The sequence below is a fragment of the Callithrix jacchus genome, chromosome 1 (genome assembly GCF_049354715.1).
Source record: "Callithrix jacchus isolate 240 chromosome 1, calJac240_pri, whole genome shotgun sequence".
Lineage (NCBI taxonomy): Eukaryota > Metazoa > Chordata > Mammalia > Primates > Cebidae > Callithrix > Callithrix jacchus.
The window spans coordinates 53,509,464-53,535,838 of record NC_133502.1 but is presented as its reverse complement, the minus strand read 5'-3'; the positions used below and the strand labels follow the sequence as shown (position 1 = coordinate 53,535,838).

The following is a 26,375-nucleotide window of genomic DNA, read 5'->3' as shown; positions in this document are numbered from 1 at the left end:
CTAATGCAATCATGGCTTGACCATTTACAATTTGGTCCATCACTTCAACTCTAGAATGTAATTTTCTCACTTATAAAATGGCAAGATTTGGCTATCAAGAGCCTAAAATATGATTATACTGAACTGAATGTATTTAAGTTTGAAATATAAAACAGGTTTCAAAGAATTAGCATAGAAACAAGAGTGTAAAGTACTTCATTAATAGTCATGTATTGGTTTTATGTTAAAAATAATAATTTAGATATTTTTGATTAAATGAAACATTAATTAAACCATTTTAATCTGTTTCCCTTTGATGTTTTATGTGCCTATTGTAAAGTCTGACATTACATTGGTTAACAATTTTGGCTTGCATTAGCTTTCTATAAGATAGTTCTAGGGCATAAACTTTAAAAGATTTTTTTTGGTTGTTTGTTTTTGCTTATCGTGGAAAAATAGATCTCAATCTTTACCCGTTAATTTGAACATGATATAACTGCTATTTCATAATAGTCTTTTAAGTTAGTTAGGAGGAATATATTCTGGTATTTTATTGCACAACAATGTAGCTATAATTAATAGTAATATGTTACATATTTCAAATTAGCTAAAAGAGAATTTTAAATGCTCTCATAAAAATATATGATAAATATTTGAGGTGATAGATATGCTTACCCTCATTTCATCATTCCACATGTACATATGTATCAAAACATCACACTGCACTTCATAAATATATACAATTATTATTTGTCAATTAAAAATAAAATAAGGCTGGGCACAGTGGTTCACATCTGTAATCCCAGCACTTTGGGAGGTCGAGGCGAGCAGATCACAAGGTCAGGAAAATGAGACCATCCTGTCTAACACAGTGAAAGCCTGTCTCTACTAAAAATACAAAAAATTAGCAGGGTGTGGGGTCACATGTTTGTAGTCCCAACTACTTGGGAAGCTGAGGCAGGAGAATCGCTTGAACCTGCAAGGTGGAGTTTGCAGTGAGCCAAGATCGAGCCACTTCACTCCAGCCTGGGTGACAGAGCCAGACTCCACTCAAGAATAAATAAATAAATAAAATTTTGAAATATCCATGTTTAATTCATTATTTGTGTGGTGATGTGTTTTTTTAATAAAGTGTTTCTTTCAAGATTTCAAAAATATACTCAAGATTGACAATCCAACCATGGTCACTCTCTCAAAGAACAAAAACATTCATACTTGTGAATTTATCATTTTTGCTAAGGACATAAGTTTCAGGGTAATTTTGGCAACTGCGAGAGAGGAAGGACACCTACTTGTTCAATCAATGCGCCATCTAAACCCTACTTCTTAATTGTGGGACATCCTTACATGTAGTACTCTTTTCAGTCATGAAAATTAAATTGAGACGCTAACTGGACCATATTCTATCACTAAAATTAGGCAAAAACTCTCAATACAAAAAATACGCTGTGTGAAATACTATAGCATGGTATTCTCTTGATTTGGTTCGTCAGTTTCTATTAGCCGTTTATTAATAATTTGCAATACTGTGAATTAATACATATGTAATAGAAATGTGTTATGATTTAGCCTGGACTGTTTTTTCAAAGCAAGGGATTATTTTACAAGGATACCTAACTCTCATGGGAGGGGGAACACATTGGTACTTGTGGGGAGCAGTAGCCATCTTGTAACTATGTTGCTTAAGCTTTTGTTCCTCTTACCTAAACCTCCATCTTGTGGGCTTCCCTTATTGTTTAAGTTTCAAATTCCTCCTAGTTAGGAGGCTAGCCTGCAGCCTCGTCTCCATGGTTACTCTCTGACCTCAGCCCTCAGAACTTCCCACCCTTACTTGTTTATAAGCAACCGCCTTGTAGCTAATAAATGAGACTTGATCAGATTCTTGACTTGTCTCCATTCTCCGCGTCTCCTCTCTCTCTTTTAATCCCCACTCCCTCCCTAGGGTCTCTGTTGCTCGTCCGGCGGGTCGGGACAGGTACTGTTCTCACTGTTCTTTATCTATAAATGTCTATCCGTTTTTTTGTAAAACATACCTTTTTGAAGCCTAAGTTTTAAGGGATATCCTTTTATAGCTCATTTTATATGTGTATGTGTGTGTGTGGATGGATGGATGGATGGATAGATGATAGACAGATAGATGATAGATAAAAGACAAAAACACATTCTCAAACACTCAGTTTGCTAACTTGTCTAACTTGTGTCGTTTTCAAAAACATAATCTATTCCATGCACAGTAAAAGTTACTTGCTCTCATAAAAAAATGGCTTTATTTGTTAACGTATGTATTCCTTTGAAAAATAATGCCATCTTCCTGCTCTTTCCAAGGCACTGAACTGTCTATGTACAGCACTAGAAAATAAAATAAAACCCACAAGATTGGAAACTATTTTCTTAATGGTAATTGTTTCAAATGATGAGTTTTGGTGCAATAAACCCAATTACATTTCTGTTCTTTGTTAAGTAAACAAAAACTACTGAAGAATGCTGATATTAAAAACAATCATTAAGAAATTCTGTAGTTTTCAAATTGAACTCTTTACATTGAGCCATACGGGTTCATTTGTCCATTTTATAATGAAAAAGAAAGATGACAACCAAAAATGAATTATTTTAATCATAATACAAAACTGAAATACAAGAAGATTGTAAATAAACTGTTTTGTTAAATATAAGTAAAAGTCATATATAATAAATATATTAAAAAGCATTTGAAAAACATGAATATTAGTTATTTTCAATGCATATTAAAATCATTGTTTTTCCTTACTTAGTTTTATAATATTAAAGTTAAATAAGAGAGTATAAGTGGAATATTTACTATATAATATTGAATAGTTATTACTGATTTTAGGCTCAACTTTTTGCCTTATCTTACTTTTTAGTAGAAAAGAATTGCTTATGGGGTAAATGAATATATGCTTGTTTACTACAAATTTCGCGAAAATATATGATGTAATATAATGTATTTGATATGGAAAGTTTTCAGTGACATCTTAAGCACCATCCCATGAAGATACCAACTATTTTGTCATTATTATCACTTGGTGGTGTTTTCTTAATACTTTTTAATTTAAATTTTTGCAGCGCAGAAGTTAAATCATGTTGCTGTAGGTGTGTGCATTTAATTGGCAGATTTATCCTTCAATATATGAAAAGGTAATTTATAATTTAACTATAATATTCGAATAACTATTTATATTTTATTTTTTAAATCTCCCGATTGATAAACTTTTACTTTTCTTTGTTTCTTAAAGCAATTCGTATGGGAGTGTTTTTTACCATGATGTATAATTGTAAATGAAGAGAAACATTTATAAACAGCACTAATATCATAGACATAATATCTCTCGCTTCTCACTGCAAAATTTATGTAGTAAAATATAGTTATGCTTTAAAAAACTCTGACCAGCTCTCTTTTAAAGGAATATATAATCAAAATCAACAGAAAATTATAAATCTAAAATGACCCATACATATTAGAAAAATATATTTTCTTTCACACATAAAAAGTATCTTTCGTGGCATTGTCCTAAAGAACGGAGTAGTTTGGAACCAGAAAAAATGGAATCTGGAGCCAATGTAGGCACTTAAAATATATGTGACCTTGAACAATTCTTATTATTTTTAGTGTTCTTCAGGATTTTTAAAGCAACCAAATAATACAACTTCAAAAAGCAAATTTTTGCTATTGTTTTTGCTTTAAAAATAAATATACATATGTATACAGAGAGAAATATGTATATGTGTGTGTATACACACACACACAGAGAGAGAGAGAGAGGATTTGGAGGACAGTGAGTTTACTTGTGTTGACTGCTTAGTTGCTATTGATATGATATTATAGAATAAGAATATCCAATATAAAGTACAGAACAAAGTCTTCAAGATAATGAAAGAATGGCTAATGATCATTACAGAAAATTACCTAAACATATTATGTAAGCCGGGAGTGGTGGCTCACACCTGTAATTCCTGCACTTTGGGAGGTCAAGGTGGGTGGATCACGAGGTCAGGAGATGGAGACCATCCTGGCTAACACAGTGAAACCCCATCTCTACTAAAAATACAAAATATTAGATATGCGTAGTGGTAGGATCCTGTAGTCCCAGCTACTAGGGAGGCTCAGGCAGGAGAATTGCTTGAACCCGGGAGGTGGAGGTTGCAATGAGCCAATATCTTGCCATTGCACTCTAGCCTGGGTGACAGAGTGAGATTCTTTCTTAAAAAAAAAAAAAAGTGTTATGTAATGCAAGCATGAGGACTTCAGGAATTGCATACATGAAAATTCTAGGGCAACATTACTGCTAAGGAGAAGGACCATATGGCCCAAGTAAGGAAGGTCTGAATGATATTACAGCCTTGTGAATCAATATGAATGGGAGAGTTAGTGTTAAAGATGACACTGCCTGCAAGTAGCATATTCTTCTCTGTCAGGAAAAGAATCTCTGAATATCTGTACTTCGACTTAGCATTTGCAAAGTAACTCTTTTTAATTGAACCACGGTTTTGTTTTCTGTAATTATAATCTTAATGGAAGTTTTTTGATGAATTCTCTTAGTTTCAAGTCCTTATTGTGGCCTCCAAATGAGCTGGCCCCTAGCTTTCTCTCCAACATTCCCAGCTATATCCCTTTCTCTGTTCCTTATCCTCAGCAAACTAACACAGGAAGAGAAAAACAAGCACTGCATGATCTCAGTCATAAGTGGGAGCTGAACATGTGACCCCATGGACACAGGGAGGGGAACCACACCCACCAGAGTTGGAGGGCTGGGAGTGAGGGAGGGAGAGCATCAGGACAGATAGCTAATGCATGCGGTGCTTAAAACCTAGGTGACAGGTTGATAGGTGCAGCAAACCACCATGGCACAATTATGCCTATGTAACAAGCCTTCATATCCCAGAACTTAAAGTAAAAAGAAATAAATGTGAATTACAGTTTTGCTTCACAGCATTTGAAGGTGATTTGTACCTACCAAATGTCCTTTCCCCAAATATTCACATGATTTCTTTCTTCTCTTCGTTCAACCTTCAACAAAACACAAAGGCCTTTCCTAATTGTATTATCTAGAATAGCATGGCCTTCCTCTATATATCCTCTTCTCTTAATTTTTAAAGAATATATAACTACCTTTCGGTACATTACACGTTTGCATTAGTGAGTGTGATGAACTCTAGCTTCTGTAACAATCTCCTCCAAAAAAAAAAATATGCTGGTTTTGTCCATTAAAAGTAGACTTTTGCTCACGTTACACTTCTGACTCTGGTTAGCGGGTTTTTCTCCAAGCAGTGACCGTTGGCTCATAAATCCTTCAGTTATGTGCCCTGCTACTGCCATTTTTAGAGTATCCTTAGCAGTAAGCAAGTAAATTAGCAGAGAGAGAGAAAGGGAGAGAGAGATGAAAACAATGCAGGCCTTGTCATGGCTAGCTTTAGGAGTGGCATACATCAATTCTTTCCACTAGCCAACATCCACTCATATGTCCCCACTGTAACTGAAAGAAAGACTGGAATATGTCAGTCTCTATGCTGTATATGTACTCAGAACAAGGAAATGGAATTGGTGACCCTTTAACAAAGGTCTACCACAGTATTTAATTGTCCAAGTGTTTCTGTCTTCTGAGTTACTCAGATATCTTGAGGGCAGAAACATTACTTGGTTTCCTGCTCTATTCCCATTGTCTAGAACATGGCACACAGCAACTACCAATAAATATTTGTGAAATAAAAAAATAAATGCTGTCTTTTATTTTTCTCCACATTGGCCTACAGGCTGATAACATGCACTAGAGTCACAAGAATCTGCGAGTGTTCAATATTTCTGTGCTAACCGTCACTGATAAGAATAGTTGAAAGACAGCAGCTTTGTTTCATCCTTATAGTCAGCTCAGGTTTTTAATTTGATTCATTTTGGTAATACACTTGCATCAAGCTGTTTGGTATGTGAAGTAACCTGACTTCCTCTAAGTATTAAACAGAACATGAGAATATTTAACTTCATATAAAATTGTATTACAAAATACAGTTGAAATTTTTGATTGGAATTTTTACTTCATCTTTTAAAAATCCCAGGAAAGTGGGCTGAATATTGCATTTAATTCCTCAAAGTACTGGATTATTTTTATAACATTTGCAAAGAACTTACCACAACACTATAAATGCTCTTGATTTCTGTAACAATATAAAAAAGATGGTGTCTTAATTACTATATTTTACAGTAAAGAAAGATGGGACTCAGAATCTGTCACTTCCACAAGATCACGAACTGGGTTTAAGCAGATGAAGAACAGAAGGTTTTAAACTGATGCTTATTCCACTGGACTAACAAACACAAGCATTTATGAACAAAGCTCTCTTAATCTCCATAACAATTTGCTTAGAAAATTATAAGAGTTAGTGATTTTTAGGTGAATTCTTTGATACTATTGACCACAGTTTTGTAATCTATTGGCCACAAGAAAACATTAATTCAAAACTCCATGGACCCTTTTGTCAGATAGGATGAGAACTTCATGTTGGTTTACCTAGTAGAGATAGGAATAAGCCAGAAAAGGGAGAAAGGGAGGAAATATTCAAGTCTACAGAGGAAGATCTAAACCAAACACGGTTTTCAAAAGTTGGGTTTAATCACTTCATATAGTTTGGTGACCTTCCACTGCATGAGAACAGCAGTCTCAGAAGGAATCCTCTCCAAAAAGTGGTTTGGCAAGAATGTCCGTCCAGGTTAAATTTGTGTCCGAGGCAAGCAATCAAATGCAAATTTTACTGTCAATGACAGTTGTAGAAATTCACAAAATGAACTGTGGTTCAGGGTGGGTTACAAACACAATAGGAAATCAGAGTAAATTACAAACAAAATCCTAATATTATAGATGAAAACAAAAATGAAATAAAGAATGGAGTACAGGTAGATACTGCAGCATATTCCATAACGGAGCATCGGTAAACTTCATGCTGGCACCTCAGATTATATGACTAGGCTGCAGAATATTTTCAAGACGCACCTGTCAGCAAAGATACAAATCAAAATACTAAGAATTTCTTGGTGCTTATTTGTCCAGTACCCAGGCAAGGCGATGGCCATGAATTAATGGTTTCTTCCTTTAGGGCAGGGAGGTTCTGAGGCAATCATATCTGGAGGGATGTCCAATGGCAGTTTTAAACTTCTAAGATGAGAAGCTACTGGAAGGCAGGATGATTAATAAAATTCTATAGTATCATTTTTTAGAATGTTTCTGCCATATTTTCAACTCCCTCATAGGTATTTTGAAGAGAGAAATAGTAAGATGACATATAGAAAACCAATTGTGAAAGTACATGAAACTGTTTCCTTTTAGAGAGTATATTGGCATAACATCTATAAAATATTAAAAAATGGAAAAGTCTTTTAATTAAGAACTTTTTATTTCTATGTCATGTGCTTAAACGTTTAAGTTTCAGTGTCTTATTTGACAATAATTTAAATTTGCTTTAATATAAACTATAGTAAGGTATTTATGTCTATAAATTGTCATATTTTAATGCTAGTGTAGACAGAATAAAACATAAAACTGATAGGTCCATGCTTATTTCCTTTTTGTAAGGCAAATGTAGATTTTAGTCATTTTGGTTTTGCATTCTTTTTTTTTTTTAAATGATGTACCAGAGAAATTGAGTCACTTTCTTGGCTATGATTTGGAAACTGTCTGGGTAACCTTGGCTACGAATCAATATTTTTAAAGCTGGATGTGGTGGCTCACTCCTGTAGTTTCAGTTATTCAAGAGGTGGAGGCAGGGAGATGGCTTGGGCCCAGGAGTTTGGGCTGCAATGAGGCGTGATCTTGCCGCTGTACCCCAGCCTGGGATACACATAAAGACTCCATGTCTTAAAAATACTTGAAAATTTAATGGTTTAAATGAATTTGATGTGTTAACATTTTAGATATTAATATTTGTTACTTCATGTGTTATATCATCTTCCAGAGTGTGTTTTCTTAAAATTTCATTAAGACCTTGCCTATTGTGTAAATATTTTGGTATTCTAATTGTTCTGGTTTAATTAACTCTTCCTTAATGACTTGTAATACCTCTGCTGCCTTTTATCAGGTTTTCTATATATAGTTGGTCTAACTTAAAATTTAGTTTCTGTTGCATGGACTGATGTTTCTACCCATCAGGAATATTAAACTGTCTCTAGTTTTATACTTTTATAGTATATTTCTGCTAGGAAAAGTCTTAACACTTTGGCAGATTAATCTAGGAGATGAGAGACTGTATCAACTCATTGCGTATTGTAGTCCGGGAACAATAAGGCTGACTTTGATTATCTTTTTATCATTTGGGAACCATCTCCTAAGAAGCTTTGTGTGCCTTTCGTCAGGTTTATTCCTAGCTATTACTGATGTTGTTTTCCATTTTGAATGGGATCATTGTCTGTAATAAAAGAGGAACATTTATTTTATATGATAATTTTTAACTAAGACATTTGATTAATAATTGTTCTAATTTAAATAGCTTTTATATGGGAGTTCCAGGATTTTCTATGTCGTCAATCAAGTCATTTAAAATTAAATATGTTGTATTCATTTATATGAATTCTTGTGATATTTACATTGTTTTTGATTTTATTGCATAGCCCAAGACCTCTAATTCAAGTTTGAATATGCATGATGAAAAGGGTTGCTTTCTTCTTATTTCAATTTCAGTTCTCTTCAATGATAAATATACTGTTTATTTTCAATATATGTCATTTGTAAGTTAAATATATTTTATTTCTTTTTCCTGCAATCTCTTTAAATCACCAATAAATGTTGACATGTGTTAACTATTTTTAGACATCTACTTGTGAGGACCATAATTTTTCACTTTCCAATTATTTGCTCAGCATACATATTTAATTGGTTTTCAGACTAGAATCCTTAAAAATGTTCAGAACTTTTCTAGGGACTGTACAGGCTTCAACGATTTTAGGAGAATCAATTCCAATTGTGTTTTTTCTTAATATAGATGTGTCTGAAAATATGCACACATTCCCCTTTCCCAATTGTCCTTCTTGCATGTAACCAAATGAAATCTTAATTTTAATCTTTCTTGAATAAAATTAGTTGCCACTGGTTTTTAAATACCTTAGAATACAAAATGAAGGGAAAAATTAAACATATTTGTGTCCTTTAGTTAAGGTGTCCTTAAGCCAAGAAAGGCATTAGGTCATTCCTCATCCTATACACATTTTGCTTAAGAGTGGGTAATGTGTTACAGGAATGGGATATTCTGAATCCAGAAGTGGTATAACAAAGTGGGAAAGCTGACACCTTCATTTAGTAACCTCATCTCTTTACCTCCACTATTATTATAAAAGAACTCTTCACTGCTAATGGAGAATTCAACAAGAGAAAAGAAAAGGCAACATCCTTAAATAACAATGAGTGCTATTTAAGTGGCATTTATTTTGTTCAGGTTAAGTACCTATGGCAAGCCTCTCTACCTTATCTATTTATCTCTTATATTGTAGTTTCCTACCTTTTACCCCTTACTTGAAAAACGAATGAACGTCCAATGCCTTTGTCATGTGGCATTGCTTTGACTTCCATTAGAGTCACTTGAGTATTTATCACTGGTCCCTTTACTTGGGGTTTAGCCTACTTAGACCACTGGAATATGAAAGAAAGAAAAGTGGCAGTGCAAGTGTTTCAGGCTGATGTTTTAAGAAACATCAAAAGTTTCTACTGAACTTTTTGCATGCTCACTTTCCACCATGAGAAAAATACATTGCAATAGCGACACTACTTCTTAAGTCTGAGTCCCAGAAGGAGAACAAGTAGAGCAGACTTAAATTGGCCTAAGGCCTAGCCTACCTTCAAATAAATACCAAAAAGGCAGACCTAAGAACATGCACACTGAAAGAGTGAGGGCTGAAGAATCATGTTATCTGTCTCACACAAGACAGTTATCTAAGACAGGGAGGAAAATACTTGTATTCACATGTGTATTTGTGTGATGTTTAGTAACTAACTCTGAAAAACCCTCCTTTTAATCATTGTGAATAATGAGCACTGTTTTATGTAAAATTAGGAATTACTTTTTTTGCACTTGCTCTTACCTTTGCTCTGTAGTTAAAACAGAGCAGGCAGCTCTGCATTTCCCATGAACACACATAGGAACATTTGAAAAAACATAACACAATATAAACCCATAAGACAGACACATGTACAGTTATGTGAAAATTGTGTATAAAAGTTTTATGCTTCATTCTTCTTTTAAAGAATAAACTCATCTTTAGTGTTATTATAAACTTTGCCTAAATTTAATGGACAAAAATCTCATAACGCAGTGAACTCCTAAATGAAGAAGGTCTGTTCACTGACAGGGAGAATCGTCACACTGTGAAGAAGAACAAGATTAAAAAAAAAAAGCCTTATGTGAAAGCTAATATTTCTCTGCAAAAGGACTTGGCTGAAATGGAACACTAAGGATTATATTTAGATACTGGTATTCTTGCACTCAGAGGATGCACAGAAGGAGAAAATAGAAACGATTGAGACTGATGCATGTGTTATAAATTCTAGTTCCGGAATTATAAATATCCAAAGAACAACCTGGATCATTGGGAAGGCTAAATTTAGGACAATCAAACATTGCTTCAGGTTTTCATTTAAAATGTATTATATACATACAATACAGGAAACTTTACAAACGGTATGAGAACTCACAAAATAATTAAAGTAGCAGGGCATATGTATACTAAATGCTTTAGTCAACATGGTTATTTATTTTTTTGAGAACTACAATCCAGGATGCATATTTCTTAGGCTCAAGGATATCCATTGAACATATTGTATTGTCAAGGAGATTGTCACAGAACCTCTTTTACAACTTGTCTATCAGCCTCTTCAAAAGAGAATGAGAAAAAAAAGAGATTCATTATTTAAAGGTCCAACAGCTATTAATGCACAGTTTTGGAACCATGTATATATTCAGAATCATACTGGCCATTGCACTGGTCAAAACAAAGCAGTTATTAATTATGGTAATTAAATAACATTAACAGGGGAAAAACTAGGAAAACAGAATTGTGGGCCACAACCCTCAATTATTTAGAAATATTCCTGGAGAAATAAAAAAACAAAAGGGAGAGTTACAAAGAAAAGCAATGTAGCATTTGATAATTTATGTTTGTAACGAAAATATTAGTATAAGAAACAATGGAAAATCAGAGAATGCATGGCTTAGACACAAACCTTCTGTAACTTCCTCTTCTCCTCAGCTTACATTCAAAACTAATCATTATTGAAGGCCTAAGAGAGAAGTATCTCAGATCACAGGAGAGAATAGAGGGGCGTATGGCCCTCTTTGTAAAAGAGCATAAATCCCTTCAGGCACAGTGGCTCAGGCCTATAATCCTGGCATTTTGGGAGGCAGATCCCTTGAGGTCAGGAGGTCCAGACCAGCCTGACCAACATGGTGAAAGCCCTTCTCTACTAAAAATATAAAAATTAGCCCAGCAAGGTTGCACAGACCTGTAATCCCAGCTACTCAAGAGACTGAGGCACGAGAATTACTTGAACCCCAGAAGTGGAGGTTGCAGTAAGCTGAGATAGCACCATTGTACTCTAATCTGGGTGATAGAGTGACACTCCATCTCAAAAAAAATCGTAAGTTCATTTTCCACTTAGGAAGTTTGTGAGCAAAAAAGAGAAGATTTCATGGGTCAAATTATTTAATAAGAACCCAGATGATGAAAGAGGCACAATCTTTGTTCTAGAGTCTGACCACTTAGATTGGGGTATGATAGGAAAATGATAAAGAAAGGAGTAAGCATAAATGTATGTTTGTTCAAATTATGCTTACTGATGATTTTGATAAATACCTATCTTATAAAACAACAAAAGAAACAGTGTGTTCTTTATTTCCTGAAGGTACTGGAAAGTCAACAGTAGCACAGTATTTCTAGTGTTCTCTGGGACTTTGAAAGGACAAAGTAATAGTTCAGGTATAATAAGAAATTGCCAAGAAAAGTCATGGCTTCATAATCATGAATTAATTAAATAAAGATGTAAAGAAGACGTGATGAAAAGCAATATGATTATAGCAACCATCCTGTAATAGATCACAGTGGAAGGTTGACAAAGAAGAAGATACTGTCTCTGAGTAGAAACACTTAGCAAAGTAATGCACCTGACTACAACAAAACTTTATATAAAGGTTAAGCCAAATATGACTCAAACTTTACAAAATTTTGAGGGAAAATTAATCCAGAATATTTATCTTGAATAGAATAGTCTTTAAACCACAAGACAAAGAACAGAAATATTTATAAGACATAGAAATCCTATATCAGGCTGGACACAGTGGCTCATGCTTGTAATCCCGGCATTTTGGGAAGCTGAGGCAGGCAGATCACCTGAGGTCAGGTGTTTGAGACCAGCCAAGTCAACATGGCAAAACTCTGCCTCTACTAAAAAAAAATGTAAAAATCAGCCAGGCATGGTGGTGAGTACCTGCAGTCCCAGGTACTAGGAAGGCTGAGGCAGGAGAAGCTTTTGAACAGAGGAGGTGACAGTTGCAGTGAGCCAAGATCATGCCACTTTGCCTGGATGACAAGGCGAGACTCAGAAAAAAGGAAGGAAGAGAGGGAGGGAGGGAGTGAGGAGGGAGGGAGGGAAAGAAGGAAAGAAGGAAGGAAGGAAGGAGGGAGGAAGAGAAGGAGGGAGGGAGGGAGGAAGGAAGGAAGGAAAAAAGTCCAATGTCAGTGAAGAGTTATTCAAATAAAATCAGTTTCTGACAAATACTATCTAAAAACCATAACAACGAATGGCAAAAGAGAATCCTTATTTCAAAAAACTATAACCTCCAAAATTTAAGAACTCAAGACAAATGAGAAAAGTGCAGGTGGGGAATATTTTTCTCAAGAAGAGCATAGTGAACAGTCAGTAAACTTTTGTAAATGATAATAAGAATCACTGCAATACATCAGCAGAAATGTAATGAGAATGAAAAGCAAGGGGCAGGTAAATATGAAAGCTATTGTGGGGGTACGGTTATAATTATCAAAATCTGTTAATTGCCCAAGGGTCATAGCATTAAAGACTAAGAATTCAATACTTAAGTGGAAAGCCTTGATAAGTAGAAAGAGTATATGTACTTACAAACTAGTATATATTAGAAACTCTGAAGAAGGGTTACTTTGTGCTTATTTAAGTTGATTGTCATTGTTGTAGCTATAATTAGGTATATTATTTATTATCTTATGAAGCCATTTATGTAACATTTATGGAGAACCTATTATGTACAAGGAAGCCATGTGCATATCAGAGTAGAGAAAATACTGAAGCTATGAGAGTTTAAACACTTACCAAGGGTCCCAGGGTTAGCAAGGGTAGAATCGAAACACCTGCCTGTTTGACTTCAAATCCCACTTTCTTTTCTTTACCTAAACATATTTGGAAAATAAGGTAAAAAATAATAAAACAAGAACAAAATATGTACTTATTCATTGATTCATTTCTAAATTCTAAGCTTTTGTCCTGGTACTCAAAGAGTTAACTCAGTTTTTCAAGCAGCTGTGTCTTCTGAGCCTTCAGAGCTGTAGGTGGAATTAGATTCAGTCAGATGTGGGTTTGAAGCTAGACTCCCTATTAACTAGGTATGTGACCTTGAGTGAGTGCCTTAACCTCCCTGAGGTTGAACAAAGCTGTTAATGAGCTCACAAAGCTGGTCGCCTAGAGTAGTCCTCACAAAGTGCAATTAGGGAAGGGAAGCAGGCCAATTAGTAATCTGAAACAGGGATTGATTCAAATAGGCATCAAGAATGCATAGTACTGGGTTATATCAATCAACCGATCAATTAGTCTGGGTTAAGAAGGGAGATGTGACAGATAGCTTGGAGATGTATATACTAATTCTGACTTCTTTTGTATCTTAACTTCATGTCACCTCTTTTTAAAGGGCTGTTCATCAGAGAGGCAATGAGCAGTTTGAAAAACTAGAGCACTGAACTTGGAAGAAAAAATTTGGTTTATTTTAAGATTATTATTGGCTCATTGCCAGTATTATGGCTTAAATTATAAAAATAAGAGCTAAGGAGATTAGATCCTCAGTACTATTTATTAGGAATATACTGCTGACTACTACTGCCAGTCTTTGAATGTATCTCTGAACCCCAGTTATCTATTCTGTGAAATGAGGGTTAAGGAATAAATAACATGACATGTCTTTGATATGAAAGTTCTATAATTGTATGGCTTGAATTTTAACAAAAGCAACACAGATAGAAAAGAAAGTTACAAAAAAATTAAAGCTATGCACATATTAAATATAAATTGTGACTGAAAGTAAAGAGTCCTACATTAAGAAAATATTTTTCAGTTAACGCATTCTCTAATCAATCATACTGTTGGAGTTAAAGGGTGATTATGTGTAATATACACATAAGTATATAAAATATACAGGCAGAAAAGAAATCAAAACTAGATAAATATTTGAAATATTAATTGGGTAAAATAAGAATATTTGTGTAAAAATTGTAAATGTGTAGTAGAAATGGAAGAAGTAAAAGCACGTATTGAATCCTACCAAATAAAAAACAAGGATTGCTGTTATTTAAATTTAAAAGTCTAAATATTACATGTAAAATAATGATATACATGCATATGACCTATCACATTTAATTGAAAAGGAGAAAGCTTTTGGACATTAAAAGAAGGAAAATCAGTAACTCAAAGATGTAGCTAAGTATTTAGTGAAATTCTGCTGAGACAGTTTACGGTACCAAAAAAATTGTCAGTGTCCTCATTTTTATCAGATAATTATATGAATTTTAAAAAAGTGTACTGCATTTCACCCCCTTTTTTTCATCATTTCATGAATCACAGAATGCCCAAACATTGTTGATGCTTATATTCTGTGATTGTAAGATGTTGACAATGAACTACCTTGCCACCTGGTCTGATTCTGTTATTCAGTATCTTTTTATTTGTTATACATGGGATTTTTCTATCATCCTTATTTAATTCAACCAGAAAGGGCTGTTAAAAGTGCTGTGCTTGTTGTTCTTGCATCCTACTAGCACGGTTGGCCATGAGACATGGTTTGAAATTGAATGTCATTAATAGCTCAGCAGCCTATTAGTATCCCCTCTGTATGAAGGCATGTGGGATTCATAGAGAACAAGCAGGGACCTGTGGTAGTTTGATCTCACAGACACCATCCCTTCTAAAATAAAGTAAAATGCTTAATCAAACCACAGGCCTTGATGCCGCCTCATTTCTGCAGACCCATACCCCAGGCATATGGGTTTGTCTCATTTTTAGATACACATAATAAAATGGTCATTCTGAAAGTTCATTCATGTGGGCTTGATACAACTGCTGACACAGTGGGCTTGTATTCTTTTAGAACATGGGGCACAGTGGGTGTTTGCAACAGGCCCTATTTGCTAGTCAGCTTTCACAATGGATCACAGTCTAAGTCCTTTCACCCCAGGCTTCAAAATTGAAACATGAACCCTCTGAGAAATCTTTCATGTATTTCCTTTAAACTAGGCTGCAAAAATAATGAGCAATTAGCTCTTGTAATGATGCACTGCTGTTTAGATGAACGACTTGTAGATAATTCAAGTAGCCCATTTGGATCCTGGAGAAAAGAAAAGAAGTCTACCTAGGATGAGCCTTCCTATTTAGTCTTCAAAGTCCTAGGTTGCTCACCACCAAGCTGAGCTTCTGAATAAAATGGTTGCTTTTAGCCTCTATAAAATGTTGGCACCCTGTCAGAATCATGTTTTTCAAGTTTCATTTCCTAGTGCCAAATTTTCATGCTATATAACTTTTTAGGTAGCCTCCAAGAAAAGTTAAAGCTTTAATATCAAAAACTGTCTTCCTTTTCTACAGATTTAGTTTGATTAAACAGTTTTGTAGCTTTTACAGTATGTAGGATTCTCATTAAAAATATTGAAACTCAACCCTTGATCCCTTTCTTTGAAAGCTAGTCAAGGGCATGTCTGTAAGCTGATTATTTTTGTTTGTGTGTTGGTTTTCCTACCAACAGGAAAAAAACCCCACAACAGATCTAGATCATATTAGATTTAATACATCTAAAATATCTGAAACACCTTTTCCCAGTTCATATAGTTTGGTAATCTATATTAATGAATCAAGTTACTTTGAATTATTTTTCCATTTTGTAAATGGTGGGAACTCTTCTAGAAAGCTCTAAAATTCCAATATTAATATTTAACCAGTTTAAAATCTCATAGGGAAAATATTTTTCAGGCACAAACACTCATATTTTATTACCAGAAACCAGTTCCTTATGGTGAGTAATGATTTTCCATCTTTAATGTTAGATAAATAGTGCTTCAAAATAAGGTCTTACAACAAAAGGGCAAAGAGTTAACAATACTTTCTCTACTGACTGTGTAACTTCTTCAGATTACTTAACCTCTTTAAGTTACATAATTTTTCAAAAACTTTATTGAACTTGGTGAAGCAACTTTATTGAAATTGCACCCATGTGCAATTATTTATTAACACCTTGGATCAGATTAGATTATCAGATTCCTAAGACTATTATAGAAAAAATAAAATGGGACACTGATAAGAACATTTTAAAGGAAAAAGGAAAAAAAATACCTAGAACATATGGCATAAGAGACCACCACCTAATAACGTACTCTAATAAATTATTTGTAACTAGAAATCAGAGGCTCTCATGAGACACCAGTCTTCTTTTCATCAGAACCTATGTTTTTTCATCTTTATCTAACACATGATACATCCTTCAATTCCTAGCACCTAGCATTTAGCAAGAGTTCAAACTTTACTAAATAAAAATTCATGGCATTTGGTTTCTGGAGTCATGAGTACACGGAGTAACATCAGGATATAGAAAGTAGAATAAGATGCTATAGACAAAGGGTTTTCCTATATTTTTTCCATCATATTCTTTCATAGATAAGTTCTGATGTATGGCTTCCTTTCTGTGAGTGTATAAAAGCCTGTCTTTAATATCTGCAAAATTATCTCTAGAATCTTATTCTGCTTGAACTAGAAACCATTTGCTGATGGCAGCAAAATATCCAGGGCAAAGTCCTCTTTGAAGCCCTGTACTACCCCAGGACAGTAGGGAAGGCAAAATCTAGAAATGTTAATGGCTCAGTGATACAAAGTAGGAATTGGAGGACAGAAGTTCCCTACGTACCAGACTCTTATGTTTTTTGTAAATCTATTTTATCCTCTCCAGGTAATGATTCAGTATGAATGACATAATTTAGATTTCTGCAAAGCAGGAATGTATCTCTAGCGAAGGATTAAGGACTAAGAAAATTAGAAACACTCCAGAAGCTGAAGAGGGTGGGAAGTTAATACATGGCTAGTAATGGAGAGAGCAGAACAAAGGGCCTGGGGGGATTATGAGTCTAAAGACCACTTCATCAAAAATTTGAAGTGAGGAAAATCTATCAAGTAAGAAAGCAACAGAACGGTTTATTTAGCTCACAAAACAGACTTTAGATGATTCTTATTGAGACTTTCTAAGCAAAAAACTTGTAGCGAGGACACAGCAAAAACTGTACACATGAGGAATCAAACAGAATAGTAAATCCACCATTTTTCTGCATGGCAGGGCTTTAATGTCAGAAAAGTTCCTGACAAAGAGGATACAAGGCCCACAGGCTCCTTTTTCTGCCCCTAGTAATGATCTCATGCATTCCAGAGCTACAGGCGCTTAGAAGCATAGAATGCTTACACCTGGAAAATAACTTTCTGGGTTATCTAAGTTTTAAGTAGTGCATATCTTTCTTATGTTAGCTGTGTTTGTTGGTGTCAAAATATTCATTTTTAAAACCAAGTTGCCTGAGCAGTTTCAGTGCTATTTCCATCCAACTGTGTACAAAAATTTTAAATATTTTTTGTTTCTGTTTAATAATTTTAGCAAAGCAGCCACTTGAATGCTTCATTTATCTAACCTTAAACTCTTTAGAATGAGCAAGCAAGGAGCTGGACAGTGGCTAGCCCGACTGTTACAAAAGGCAGCTTCTCTGTGGAGCTCCGACTCTTCAATCTCCCTGATACCCTGTGATCCAAACCTTGTTCCTGCTCCAATGGAGTTCCAATTCAAATGGGAACATATAGCACTAAAACTATGAAATTATGGCAGAAAAAAACATAAATGGATAAAGCATCTCATAAATTTCTATTGTTTTCTATTGTAAACAGTGCTGCAACAAACAAACAGTGCTGCATGTGTGTTTATAATAGAACGATTTATAATCCTTTGGATATATACCCAGTAATGGGATTCCTGGGTCAAATGTTATTTCTATGTCTAGATCCTTGAGGAATTGCCTCACTGTCTTCCACAATGGTTGAACTAATCTACACACCCACCAAGAGTGTAAAATTGTTCCTATTTCTCCACATCCTCTCCAGCATCTGTTCCCTCTGGATTTTTTGATGATCGCCATTCTAACTGGCCTGAGATATCTCAATGTGGTTTTGATTTTCCTTTCTCTAACGACCAGTGATAATGAGCATTTTTTAATATGTTTGTTGGCCTCATACATGTCTTTTTTTGAAAATGTCTCTTCATATCCTTTGCCCACTTTTGAATGGGTTTGTTTTTTTCTTGTAAATAGTTCTTTGTAGATTCTAGATAAGACCTGAAACCAACCCAATGCCCATCAGTGATAGACTGGACAAGGAAAATGTGGCACATATGCATCATAGAATACTATGCAGCCATAAAAAGGGATGAGTTTGTGTCCTTTGTAGGGACATGGATGAATCTGGAAAGCATCATTTTCAGCAAACTGACAGAAGAACAGAAAATCAAACAATGCACGTTCTCACTCATAGGTGAGTGTTGAACAATGAGAACACATGGACACAAGGAGGGGAGTCTGTTGAGGGGGGCTGGCGGGGAGAGTGGGGGGTGGGGAGGTTGGGGAGTGATAACATTGGGGGAAATGCCAGATATAGGTGATGGGGGGATGGAGGCAGCAAACCACCTTGCCATGTATGTACCTACGCAACAATCCTGCATAATCTGCACATGTACCCCAGAACCTAAAGTACAACAAAAAAAATTTCTATTGTTTTCTACATTTCCAGAGGACCAAATGAGTAAGAGAGAATTAAACTTTGAATGCTTTTCCATTTTATCTTTTGCTGAACTACACACTTAGACAATATTTTGAGGGGAATGAAAGTATAAAACTTTTTTTTTTTTTTGAGACAGAGCTTCACTTTGTTGCCCAGGCTGGAATGCAGAGTCGGGATCTCAGCTCACTGCAATCTCTGCCTCTCGTGTTCAAGCAATTCTCTTGTCTCAGCCTCCTGAGTAGTTGGCATTACAGGCATGCACCACCATGCCTGGATAATTCTTTGCATTTTTAGTAGAGACAGGGTTTCACCATACTGGCCAGTCTGGTCTCAAACTCCTGACCTTGTGATCATCTTGTTTTGACCTCCCAAAGTGCTGGGATTACAGGTGTGAGCCACTGCGCCCAGCCAAAATGTGCTCTTACACCCTACCCTTGAACCTTGCTTTTGCTGAACTCTGATCATTTACTTTTCACCTGTCTTTGACCATCTCACCTAAGATCCTACATTCCTATTGAATCTCATATAAAAAAAATGTATTTCAAATATGAATACTTTGCCTGACAACTGAGCCACACCAAGTATTTTTTTCCTTTATTTCTTCATATATAGACAAGAAAACAATAATGGTGATATGATAAAGGTGGTATCTTGGGGATGATACCTTTAAAATTACATTCACAGAAAAGGATTTAGAAAAAAGTCTCATTTTATTTTATTAAAATTATTATTAATCTTTCTCCATTTAATTAGAGTCCGTCATAAAATGGAAGCCATCTGAACTTGGAGAGGACTACCTGGAAAGGGAAATCATTTTCCAACTACCATTGAAGGCATATTCTATAAGCTCAATTATTGGAAATTTTCTTTAAAAGAAAACTTAGAGTCTAAGAATCAAATTTCTCTAATTGCCTCCTCAAAGATCTCTACTAGCAACAGATGAAAAAGAAAACAGATGAAGTTGACATATTAAAAAGAGAAATGTCTGTTTTGTCTTTCCAGATCTGCTTTCGACGATTTCACATTGAGTACTGTTTCACTTTGAGAGCAAGTTTCTAAAATGGTAGGTGTGACATTGAGACACTGTAGGAGCTGACTGAGGACAAAGACTGTACAACATAGAATTTTTCTTTTTTTCATTTTTCTGCCAGTCTGAAGTCAGATTGACCTTTATTCCCTCTGGCTTTTACCCTTAAACTTTTGTGTCTCGTTAAAGAAGTTGTTCTAATTTTAATGATTAAGGCTTTTTATAAAATTAAACATGTTTACAGGAAAGGGATCTTGAATTCCAAATGAGAATGTCTCAGACATACCTAAGGAGAAAGAGGTCAAATTTTTAAATCAGATTAGAATCATCCTATCTATCACAGTGTTCTCTTTATCTTTCTGCCCTGTTGTCCAGTTTCTAAGCAGAATGAGCTCTGCCTATTAAAATTCCTCCAAAGAGCATGGCAACAGGAACTTGATTAAAAATATAGGTTAAGATTCCAACTACACAAGGGGTACTAATTAGTAAAATATTCTTTATTTTAGTGTTGCACTATTCATACTTATTAATCCTCTTCAATATTTTATATTTTTATTTTTCTCTGTTCTATTGTTCTCACGAGGCTCTTATTTATTTGCTAAATCATGTCCTTTTTATATTTTAGAACACCGGGAAATTCTGAGATATAAAAGACAAACACTCAGCTCATATGTCACTTTCTCTGGTTGGCTCTCTTCCCTTCTCTGATCACAGACTGGGAACAACAGTTGTTTGGCTCCTTGATAAGTACTTTCACTCATGACAAGGAGGTGGTTATTAGCAGAATTTTCCTCGTTGAAGTGCCTGGGCTTAACTTGTAGATTGCCCAATCTCAGGTTGCACTGTGTGACAGTGAGCAAAGAATCCATTTATCTCCATCTGTCTTCATTACTAATTTATGTGTCATAATAATAAACAAAGAGTATCTCACAGTGATGCTGCGAAAATGAGCTAAGATATTCTAATTAAAGCACTTAGTGTAGTGTGTGGCACCTATGAAATACTTGAAACTGGATTTTGTTAATTAGTTTGAAGTTTGGGTAAATGGTGTTGATCCAGATTTGGAGGGTCTCAAGTGCAGTGTGTGCTCTACAAATATATGATAAAACTAATGCATCTCAGGAGGTAGAGCAAGCCTAGAAAAGGAGGCCTTGGACAACCACCTGGTGCCCAAAGATATTCTTATATATATAAATATCTTATATATATAAAGGGGAGTGTATATTTCTATATATCCTATTAGTTTTGTACCTTCAGAGAACCCTGACTATATATATGAGCTAATTAAGGAGTATTGACCCTCACGCTCATGAGGTAAAGTCCTACAATAAGCCATCTACAAGCTAAAGAGCAAGGAAGTCAGTCTGAGTCCTCAAACCTCAAAAGTAGGGAAGCAGACAGTGTAGCCTTCAGTCTGTGGCTGAAGGTCCAAGCACCCCTGGCAAGCCACTGGTGGAAGAAGTCTGAGTCCAGAAGCTGAAGAACCTGGAGTCTGATGTTCGAGGACAGGAAGCATCCAGCACGGGAGAAAGATAAAGGCCAGAAGACTCAGCCAGTCTAATCCTTCCACATTCCTCTACCTGCTTTTATTCTAGCAGAACTGGCAGTTGATTAGATGGTGCCCACTCAGATTGAGGGTGGGTCTGCCTCTCCCAGTCCACTGTATCAAGTGTTAATCTCCTTTTGTAACACCCTTGCAGACACAACCAGGAACAATACTTTGCATCCCTCAATGCAATCAAGTTGACATTCCATATTAATCATCCCAGGTATAAAATTATTTCTTCCTACATTTAGGTAATCTGAGAGAAAGATGTCCTGAATACAGTTAAAGATTCTATGGTACAGAGTGTCTAAGGTAGCAACTCTAATATCATGAAACTAGTGGATAGTTGGTATTGAAATTTGAGTCAAGGTGATTGAATGTCTGATTTGATTGATCAGCAAACCAATGCTTCATCTAACAGTTGATATTTCTTAAATCTATATGAATTGATTTATTAAGTATTTATTTGATATTTACTATTGATATGTGCACTTTCACCATTTATAGACAGGATTATATTCTTAAATAATTTACCATGCAAGGGAAGAAAACTAGGTACATCATTAAGTTTAATGCAAGGTATAATACACTGAGATAATTAAAATTGCTATGCATGTTAAGAGGACAAGAAGTTAAAATGACTAAAATTTTTGGAGTACATTACTTGGCTTAAATTGCGTGATCATGTAAATGTATTACATCAGTTCTGATGGGTAAATTTTATTATTCTCTCTTCTAGATGAGATCACTGAGAGTGAGAACAGCTAAAGTTGGCCCAAAGTCACACAGCTGGTGTAAGGCAGAGCAGCATCTAAATATCCTGGACTAACTTAAAAGCTTGCGTTCTTAAACACTTTTGAATCTACTTCCACATCCAGGCAGTGGAGGAATTAAAGGCCTAATGAGATTGGTAGTATTTAAAATGATGTATTAAAAATGGGTAGATTTTTCATAGAACCATAGAATTTCATAGATGAATGGGGCTTTTTGACATTTTCTGTTTCCACCCCTTTGTTTTACAGATGAGATCAAGATAATTGTGACAAGCAGAGATATGTAGAAAGATGAGACAAAAAGTATATTTTTTGCAGGGGAAGTAGCATAAACAATTGTACAGGTCTATTAGAGAAGGTTGGTATTTTGAAGTAAAATTGGGTAGATCAATTTGACTGAAATATAGTCTATATATATGTAATTGGTAGAATACAAGACTGGAAATGATGGTTGTGGCTAGAAATTGAAGCCTCTGAAAATGACTGGCAGAGGAGTTTATAAATGAATCAGTAGGCAAAAACCGAAATTACTTTTGCACCAACCTATGAGGTTGTAATCACTGAGAGCTTAGAATTTAGGAGAAGTGTAAAGCGAAATAGATAGTTTTGTGAGTTGGTTAATACAGGTGCCATTTGAAGTTTGAGGGGTTGATAAGAATTGGAAAGAGTTCTAGAAGAGAAGAAAGCAAGGAAATGAACTTAAATGCTTTAATTTGAAGAAGAAAAAGAAATTGGAGGAAGAGGAGTAGAAAGAATAATAACATGAAAATCTTGTGGCAAGGTGAGAAAGAACAACATGAGAAATAGATGGAGAATTAGAAACTGTCTTACAAAGTAAAAATATGAAAAGTTCTATCTGCAAATCTAGATTGCTATCATGTGCAGACTATATCTCATTATTCTACATCTTATGATATATTTAAATGAAGTATTAACAGCTATGTAGCTTGAAGTTCAGCTAAATAAACTAATGTAACTTAGCTTAGCATGTGTCAGAGTCTGTGGTGGAATCTGGAGATAAGAGTCTGAACGTGGTGCAATTTCAAACCTTTGCTTGTTCATTCTACACTATCTACCTAGTGAAACAGACAGTAACACATCATAGCTGTTCGTTTCAAATGGAAATGCTATAGCAGAGGTCTGTAAAGGATTTGTGTAAAAGCAAGATTATCCATGCGGTCTGTGAGACATATGTTCATGGAATGATAACCACTGATACCATTCAGAAGATGGTTCAGAGGAGATCATAAAGAAGAGGTGGGCTTTTGAGAAAGTGAATTTTATTACAGACAGAAATAAAAAGTTCTTCAGTATATTGCAAGGAAGTTTATGACTCAATAATAGGAAAGTAGTAAATGTGAAGCTAGAAAAACAGACAAGAGCTGGAACATTGGGGACATTGGGAGTTATATTCAGAATTCAGCTTTAATTCTATATAGAAATGAGTATTGTAGAATGGATTTAAATAGAACTTCACATAAACAAATTGACATTTTTAGAAAGACCATTTTACAGGCAGAGTTCAGGACAGATTATAGATAAATGACATCAGAAATATAGAGGCAAGGCACCTGCTCAAGCAGTCATAGCAGTCACTGGGTGAGGGAGGTAATAATTTAGAACTATAGCAACAGTGGGATTAAGAAGCAAAATATTTACTGTAGTTAGAGAACAGAAGTTTTATACTTATAAAAGATGGACTTCTGTATGAGTCATTCAAACATAATAACTTGCAAGTGTGAGTTAGGGAGTATACACATGTGTTGTTGCATATTCTAGACATTTATATTGTTGGGGAAATATTTGTCAGAAGTGAAGATTAAATCTCAATCCAGGGCATCTATTTAAAAAGTTTATCTGTAATAATGTGAATATTATTTTTGGAGGAAATATATCAAGTTATACAAGAAATGTTACCAAGTGACTTGTAACTCTCTGGACATGTCCCATGTGTTACTGAAGTGCTGTTTGATCATGGAAGGCAGAGCCTCCCTGTCCGTAGTTAAAGCGCGCTCTCCCTCTCTCTCTTTCTCTCTCTGAACAGAAAAGTATGTAGAATTGATTCAATGAACTTATTGCACAAATAACATATTGTTGTAGTACATTTAAAATTATTTGTAGCAATAGATGGTATCAACATAATATGAATAATGAATGCATGCTAAATGCAGGTCTTTTTTACTGAAGTCAGCAGAGTCTTGAAGGTCAGTTTGACATACCTAAGTTAGTACATGTGATTCAATTTAATAAAAACTCATTGATCTCTTTCTAGGTGCCAATCATTACACTAATACTGGGACTATAGAGGGGGTCACAGAAGAAGACAGACTCAGCAAATTATAGCCAGGATGTAAACCTATCCATTAAATTAAAATCGACTGGGAGATACATTATATATCTCTCTTTACAGAGAAAAAGATGCCAAGTATCAACTCTAGAGATGATTCTAAAATCTAATAACCAATTAGGATTAGTAATTGTATTAATATCTCAGAACTTCCTAGCAGACAGAGATTCTAACAGAAAATATTCACATTTATTGAATTAGAAATATATGTTATTTGCTGTGCTGAATGAATGTGAACATACATTCCAAAACTTAAGCTTGCTGCGGTAAATATATTGAGACAGAATATTACCTTTTAACCATATTCATGCTCTGTTGTATTTTGCTTTTACTGTTTGTAAGTAAAGATTAATTCTTTATTCCAATATTCAGAATGGAGAACAAGTGCAGTACATAAAGTTTAGAAGCGTAACCACTGAAATAAGCCACAGCTTTACTCCGAGTTGTTGGGTCTCCCTGAGTCTTGTTTAGTTTCTCTTTTTCCTCTGATTTTAATGGGATCTAAAATATCCACACAAGTACTTACATGGATAAAGAGAGAATTCTGATTTTTGACACTTTTATCTGTCAAGGAGATAGAATCCATTCAGTTAACTTTCATTTCTCAATGTTAAAGAGGGGGTAAGTATTTTTTTTTTAAGTTTTAATTCATGCTAGCACAATGCAAACAAAACAAAAAACTCCACAAAGCATTCTTTGTCTTTAGCAAACAACAGAAAAATTGCAAAAGTGTGGAGTGGAGAAGCATGTCTGCGTCATACTTCAGTAGCAATTACTGTGGATGATGGTGTTGGCTCTCTCCAGGAAATGTCACTAAAGAGACTGGCAAGAATAAGCTTTACCTATTTGTGGTGAAAATATAACCAAAGGTGGTGGTGGTGGTGGGGGAGATGTAAAGCTTCAAGCATACTAAAAATACGCTTGCCCATTTTAACTTCATTCTTCCTCTAAGTAACGAAAAAACGATTAACATGTACTTGGTCTTATAAGAATTATTTGTACTTTTTCATTAAGATGGCTGCTTTTACCTATACTGACTGATATATTGCTGCTGAAAAGATAAGTTCTTGATTGTTATATACTGAAATGAAAGCATTTCCTTTGTTCTGAAGAGAAGCTATATCTACTTTATTAGAGCCTCAGGGCAAGAGTTTGCTCATGAGGTTTTAAGCATGTGCTTTTTATGTCTTATTTCCTTGAATATAAAATAACATATATATGTGTGTGTATATATATCTACATTTACTTGGAGGAGCTAAAATTTTAGCTACTCAACTTAATAGATGAAAATCTTTAAAACATGTATAATTCAGATCTATTAAAGAGATTACAGATTTTAACTTTAAGATTTCATTCATATTTTCATAAGTATTTAAATTTTATTTAATGGTTACATTAAATATTGTCATGAAAGTAGCATGTGTGCTATTGATTACAATACAAATGTCAGAATCAGATATACTTCTGTTTTTTTATTATTACAAAATTAATTTTACCTGATCAATGTAATCTCATTTAAAATTTAGAAACAGCCCCACTGTTCCTTTTAATGTCTCAAAAACTGTTGTTAATTAATTGAGACTTAATCGATATAGACATATCTAAATGCAACAGAATTTTACACAGTATAAAA

General features: G+C 34.8%; 1 long non-coding RNA gene across 1 annotated transcript; it reads left to right on the top strand.

Moving 5' to 3' along the window:
• Nucleotides 1-1,844: 1,844 nt before the first annotated feature.
• LOC118152981 (uncharacterized) lies at nucleotides 1,845-25,914 on the top strand. The gene is made up of 3 exons (XR_004742073.3): nucleotides 1,845-1,954; nucleotides 3,064-3,135; nucleotides 20,052-25,914. It is a non-coding gene; the product is annotated as an uncharacterized LOC118152981 (long non-coding RNA).
• Nucleotides 25,915-26,375: the final 461 nt, after the last annotated feature.